Raw genomic sequence first — 7,374 nt, 5'->3', positions numbered from 1 at the left:
TTAATACCACAATTAAAATTGAACTAAAATTGTATTATTTTGTATCATTAAAATGTTGTTAGTGTCTTATGTTAAAGAATAAGGACTATTTTAATTGAAAATTCAAACTTAAGGACTACTTTGACCCTTTTTCTTTTATTTTTAAAGTGACTTTTAGCCTTTATTACTTTGTAAGGCAAATGTATTAACTTCAATGACCATAGGAGGAACAAAAGATAGATAAATGATTTTGCTAGATAATTAGCTTAAGTTGAGTGACCATTTGAGGAGTTGACTCGCGAAATGCAGACTGAAGCAAAGAGGTCTCATATGTGAAAGGTCAATGGGACCCACAAGTATAATGACAGGCAATAAAGCAAAATAAAGGACAAAAGCTCAAAGGGTATTTTCGTAAATTTATATGAACGGGAAGCTCCTCATTCCCTTGTATATGGTTAACTAGCGACGACAGCCCGGGCCCAACACCTGAACGAAGTTATATTATTTTATTATACATTATTGATGAATCTGCAGATGTTGTTTCCAACCTTTTCCAAATTTAAACTTGTTTTTTCTGCTAAAAATTGTATGTTATCTGATAGCCATATATTTGTTTAGACTTTTATTTCTTATGTTTAGTTGTGACAAAATTACAGTAGTTTTCCTTTCATATTTAAATATGTTAATTATATATAATAAGCATGCTATTAATGCATACAAATTAGTCAAGATGTGGATTATATCTAAAGTCAACATTTTTGCACCTGTATATATTATTATATATTAGAAACCACAGTTTAGGGGACGAACACTGTATCAAATGATGTACCAAATGCAAAGAAAATTGTACCATAAACGTGCGACAAATAAGGGGTATTTTGGTACTTTTAACTTCAATGGCAGGGCTTTCAAATTTACCAAGCAATTGACAAACACGTGTTTCCTCATCTTTCTCTTTCCCTCTTTCCCTCTATCCCTCTATTCTTGTGCGTCTTCTCTGTCTTTTCATGGAGAACAAAAAAAATTCGCAGAAAATCTCAAATCAATAAAACCTAAATTCAAAGGTGACAAAGTTGTGATGAAAACAGGCAACAACCCTTTTTGACGAATGAGAGTGCTATTTATTCAACCGTTCAAAATTACAATTTTTTTACACTTATGGAGGGTTCAACTTGAAGGAGAAGAAGAAAATCGGAAGTGAAGGTAGAGCACATTGATGGGAAATTAGAGAAGAGTGATTCCAGTTCCGAGCTGGTGGATCAATCTAGTGATGAAATTTCACATTTAGCTATCGATATTGGAGGTAATTTTTGTTCTAATCGTAACTTTCTGGGGTTTTTTCCTTCGAGTTTCTGGGTTTATTTGGTTTCTTTCACTGAGATATTGATTTTCTTATTTATTAAGTCAAAATTGCCTTTTGACTTTTATGTGTTTTGGTTTGGGAATTTGGAAAAATTACATTTCTTTATGTTTTCCTTATAGTTTGTTGGCACTGCTTTCCTTATTGGATAGACAGTTTTTAAGAAAAAATGAAAAAGCAAGCAGAAGAAACAATTAACTATTGAAACTCATCACTTCAGTAAATCAGTTGTGCCAGCTAGGGAACATTGAAACTTGTGAGGTCAATGGTTCTTTAATTAGTTTTAATGGATAAGTTATCTTTTGTACAGGAGTCGTAGTTAGTATTGACAATCCACATTTATATTATTACTATATATTAGGCACAGGTTACTCTTCTCGACATCTTTGCTTGGCAGAGCAGAGGGTAGATATGTTGTTTTTAGAATATATTACCCTTTTGATATTGATTTATGTTGATAGAGAAAGATCTCATAAGTCATATCGTACTTAGCAAGTTTTGCTATGCTACTTCCAGTTTTCCTCCGCATCTGCACTGGGATGCATCATCGTGCACTATCCATTTGATACAGTTCATTTTCTATGTCGCAGCAGCACCGTCAACTCTTTTGTCAAGGAAAAGAAGGTGGTCCAAATGCCACTGAATGAGCAGTATATGCAAACATCAACCTACAAGACAAGGCAACCTAATAACAAACAGAATTGAGTGTTAGTATGTGTATGTGTGACATGTACGGGTGACGTCTTCTACTACAAGAAGTAAAGGAAAAACAAGAAAGTGCAAGCCAAAGGAAAAGGAAATGGAGGAGAGAAGAAGAAGTTATTTTAGATGGATATGTAATGCTTCGTTAGTTCTTTTCGATTTCTCATTATGTCTTGCTCTTAGTGCAATATAGATGCTTATGAGGTCTCAGGTTCAATTCCCAGTAGAGACAAAAATACTAGGTGATTTCTTCCCATCTGTTCTAGCCTTGGGACTGCTCTTATATGAGAACTACAGTTTCATATGCATGGCAAAACAGTTCTAACACAATATATAGGTAACCTAATTAGGCTCTTCATCACATCAAATTCTTAGAAATTTACAGCATTTATAATTAAGCATGTATATTTTTTTGATGACCATGATGTCCGTGCGCGTACCTTGACTAATTCCACGGGATACCTGTCACCTCCTACCACCATATAATGACTGCTCTTCGAAAGGTCGGTCAAAGGTAAGATCTCGAAGCTCATTATTTGAGTAGGCTGTTCACCTTGAAAACCATGCTCTGCTACACAGTCTAAAGTTTGCTTTTAACTACAACCTGATGCCTCTAGAGATAAATGTCGCCGCCACAGAGGTACTCACTTTACCCAAAAATATAATGCTCTTTACTCACCCATTTTTTATGACTGCATGTCACTAATCAGGCAGCTGGGTGATCCACCACTACATCATATCCCTGGGTTGGTCTTTCTAATCAATCAGAACATAAACCGGTGTGAAGATCTTGAATGCAAGGGTGAGTTAGCCTTCATGGAAAAGAGCCTCTTCGTTGCAAGCGGAACCCATGACCACTTTTTGAGAATCACCGGAAGATATTTTGGATATTTTAACAAATAACCAACAAGAGGCAACAACTCTCTCTATGGTCTTTAGCGCTCCACGGCAGTAACAACAACACGCTTCCCGACAGCAGATGTTGCCACTTTGTTTAGCCACTTTAGTAGAAGATAAGCATCTTTTGTATGATCAACAATTTTGAAATGACAATTCTCCACAGTCAGTAGCTTTAAATACTTGTACTACTGTGATGTCTCACTCCCACCATGCTCCCTATAGACTTTTTATTAAGTAATAAAATTTCTTCTCATGAATCATGATAAAAAAAAAAAGAAAAAAAAAAAGCAAGACCATTTGCAGAAAATTGAAGCTCCTGCAGAAGATTAGATTTCAAATGTGTGTTGGAGAATTGACGTGTTGGGAGCTCTTTAAGCATTTGCATTTTTGTATTCATAGCGTTTGCATCTATAAAGTTAAGCTCATGGGCAATTTTTTTCTGAAGATAATGCTATGTAACCTTGATTTAGTATGCTGCAATTTTATATTCAGACAATATTTTTTTCATGTAAATTAAACTAGCACACAAAAGGTGGATGAATAAGAATGCACCACAACTTAAATTATTGCACGGGCATCCATTCTAGTTTAAATAATATGTGATGAAACTGTATCTTATATTAAACAAAAACAATCAGGAGATGAAACCATAAAAGTAACTACAAAAAAGAGTATACTTCAAGTACATGAAGCACAACGTGCTTTCTATAGTATTTTGACATTCCTTTATATACTGCTTTTAATTGCTTATCGTACTATCCAATTGTTTCTTTTACTACGTTATTCTATTATGTTGCCTCGATTACTGCTTATTACTACTGTTTATTATTCCTGATGCTCTTTCATCTGTTCTTGAGTCGGGTCTATTGAAAACAGCCTCTCTACCTGTCAAAAGGTAGGAGTAAGGTTGTAACATTCCGTAAATCCGAGTTAGGTGTGAATGTGTAAAAATCTAGTGTTAAGATGATATTATATCTATATGAATCCATTCTTGATGAATTCGGGTGGAAGATGGTCGTTTTGAAGTCAAACCAACAATTGGAGTTCTTAAGGGCTCTTAACTTCGCCTAAGTTTGGATAGGTCTGTCTTCTGGGCGATTTTCATGAAAATGTGTTGCGAATTTGGAAAAACTTCCTAGATGAAAGTTGTATATCTTTGAAATAGCTTTCCAACAGTAGGTCGCCCAGCCAGAGAAAAGCTATGTACAAAAAGTTATGTCCGTTTTACTAAAGGGCATAAAAGCTGGAGAATTCGCCCAAAGTACGCCCAGAAAGTACGGGACGTCCTTTTGGACGTACTTCTTCCGTTCTTCACTGGTCTTGGCAGCCTAAATACGGGCTACAAGTACAGGACGTACTTTGTAGGCCGTATTTTCTCCGTGTATGGCAGAAAATTGGGTTTAAAATGGGTATGGTCTTATTTTGTTCCCATTTTTTTTCATCCTTCCAAACCCTAAGGACGAAAATCATCTCTTCAAGTATTCAAATCAAAGGTAAGAACACCCTTAACATTACTAATCTATTATAACATCAAACCCATGATTCTTACCATGATTCTTGTGATCAAAACCTATGGTTTGCAACATAATTCTTCCTAAAGTGATTCAAGCTAGGGTTTGGGTGTTCTTCGTTAGGAAAGTGAATTGTTAAACTTTGTTTAACATATTAAGGTATGTCTCTTTTGAAAATCATTTTCTTGACTATAAGGATGATTTGTATGTCTATTTTAAAAAATAAAATCCTTTTTAATATAAAGGTAATTCATATGTCTCTTTTACAAACTCTGTTAAAAGATTGATTCTTTATACAAGCATGTTTTGAATGATATGATGAATTGGTTTTACATTCTTGAAATCTATTACATACTTTGATTAATGGTTAATGTGCGTGAGGGGACGAGCCCACATTAAACCTAGATTGTAACAAACCCTATATATGTATAAGGTATTATGAATGTTTTCCTCTATGAGAGATGCTTAGTGATGATGGTTAATTGTTTATATTGATGATTTTACAAAGGAAATATGACAAAGTAATCTTGTTTAAAGAAGTGGAAACGTTTTCATGATTATCTATGAAATTATGAATTTTCATAATGGCGTAATGAGCTTTAATGCTATTTGATGGTGTGACTACTTTGAGACAAATTATGAATCGGCTTCTATGCTATCAACTTTATTGTTGTGTTTGGCCTAGCTACTCGGGAGGAAGGGTAGCCACTATGGATCCTAGTGTGTTATTTCCTAGCCATTCGGGAGGAAGAGTGGCCACCGCTGGGTTCGCTACCTGGGGTGTGATTTATGCCTAGCTATTCGGGAGGAAGGATAGCCACCGCGTACTACATAGTACAGTGTGATTTATGCCTAGCTATTCGGGAAGAAGGATAGCCACCGAGAATTATATGTTCCGGTGTGGTGCGCTATGCGCGATATGCTTGATTCTTGGGCCTGTATTGTCATGTGTGACATTCTTATTCTCTTATGAAATTGTTGATGACTATCTTAATTGATTTAAAAGGCATATTTGAAGTTGTAACTTGACAAGAGGCTTAATAAATGGGTTTTGATAATTATTATTGAGATACATAAACTGAATAACTGTTCTTACATCGCTCTCACATGACTGGCAAGACTAATTTCTTTATGTATTATGTACTCTATTTTCTAATTACTTATTGTCCCCGAGGCACTCACTGAGTACGAAAGTACTCAGGCATACCATTGTTGTTTTTGATGGTATGTTAGGTAACGGAGAAGAGCAGGTTCGTGATACTCTTGACGCTTAGGAGAACTTGCTGCTGCTGTTGATTTGGTGAGCCCACATCCTTGTTCGTGGGACACTTCCTGTTTCATTTATTATTCTAGATTTTCGGGCTGCGTCCCGAAGTTAGATGATGGTTGTGTCTCTTAGAAGCTCCATGGATAGTTGTCAGAATTATGGGTAGATTGTCAAAGTCTCGTACGACTTAAATGGGTGTTTGCCACGTTTATGACTATTTACTTATATTAGACTCCCGCTGATCTTATTTCACAATTGTGATCCTCATATATGCAGTTACTTATAACTTTGTTTAATTTAATAAGGAAAGACTATTAAACAGGAACTTGATGTTACATTTATTTTATAAACTATTAGAGGCGAATATTGAACCTGGCGGGTTCAAGTATTATTATTGTGTTGTTTAGGTTCTTCCGATGTTGTTTATGACGTCGGATGCCGGCCACGTCTAGGGTGGATTTTGGGGCGTGACAAAAGCCTAGGGGTGGGCCCCTATATGATTTTTTCTCAGATGGTACTTATAATTTTTTTTTTCAATTTATATGACATTATAATATTTTCTTTCATTTCATAAGTCTGTTTGGCCAACCTTTTAAAATCAGCTTATTTTGAAAATTGTTTTTCCAGAAGTGCTTTTTTTAAAAAATACTTTTGATGAGAAGCAGTTTGTGTTTAGTCAATTAATTTAAAAAACACTTTTGAGCAGCAATTAGTGTTTGACCAAGCTTGTAAAAAGTCTTTCTACGTGTATTTTCTCAAAAGTGCCTGTGGGGAAAAACTTCATTTTTTAGCTTCTAAAAAGCTGCTTCTGCTACTCCCAGAAGCACATATTTTCTCCCAAAAATTTGGTCAAACACCTTACTTTTTAGAATAAGTACTTTTTGGAAAAAATAAGCACTTGTGACCTTCTAAAAACTTGACCAAACAGATTAATAGTGTGACTGCACATGAAATTAAAAAATAATAAAATAATGAAGTTTGTGTAATAAAGTTGAAATTATAATATCTATGCCAATAACTAAATTATGAGCCCGTTTGGCTTAGCTTATAAGTTGCTGAAAATAGCTTATAAATTATTTTCAGCTTTTTTGAGTGTTTAACTGGCCAGTTTATAAGTCATTTTGTGCTTAAAATAAGCCCAAAAAATTAAGTTGGCCCATTTGGCTTCGAATTGCCCTTCTTTTGGGGTGGTCTTTAAATTTTGCCTCTCAAATTTGAAATCTTTAAATTTTGCCCTTCGGCTAAAACCCATGGGTTCCAGGTTCGAACCCCCACTCAGTCAAAAATTTTAAAAAAAATCGCAAGGCAGAGTTTAAATTTCGCTATGCCCCCACCGGCATACACTTGTTAAGGAATTACCAAAGTTATGCCGGACCCGGCATATTTATGTCTTATGGGCAGACTTGGCATAAGTATGCCGGGTCTGGCGTAACTTTGGTAATTCCTTCACAAGTTTATGCCGGGTCCGGCATATTTATGGGCAAACTTTTAGTTAAGCCTTAACTAAAAGTTTTTTCCTAGTTATGCCTTATGGGGCAGACTTTTAGTTAAGGCATAACTAAAAGTATGCCCCATAAGGCATAACTTTTCCTTAAGACAAATTTTTAGTTATGCCTTAAGGAAAAGTTCCGCCTTTTGGGGCATACTTTTAGTTA

At 35.3% G+C, this 7,374-nt stretch overlaps 1 long non-coding RNA gene across 1 annotated transcript; it reads left to right on the top strand.

Annotated features, from left to right (window-relative positions):
* The first annotated feature begins 792 nt into the window (after window positions 1-792).
* Window positions 793-3,198, top strand: LOC132615356 (uncharacterized). The gene is made up of 2 exons (XR_009572662.1): window positions 793-1,282; window positions 1,930-3,198. It is a non-coding gene; the product is annotated as an uncharacterized LOC132615356 (long non-coding RNA).
* The last annotated feature ends 4,176 nt before the right edge of the window (window positions 3,199-7,374 follow it).

Source organism: Lycium barbarum, chromosome 10, assembly GCF_019175385.1.
Source record: "Lycium barbarum isolate Lr01 chromosome 10, ASM1917538v2, whole genome shotgun sequence".
NCBI classification, from domain to species: Eukaryota; Viridiplantae; Streptophyta; class Magnoliopsida; order Solanales; family Solanaceae; genus Lycium; species Lycium barbarum.
This window is presented reverse-complemented; position numbering and strand designations above follow the sequence as displayed.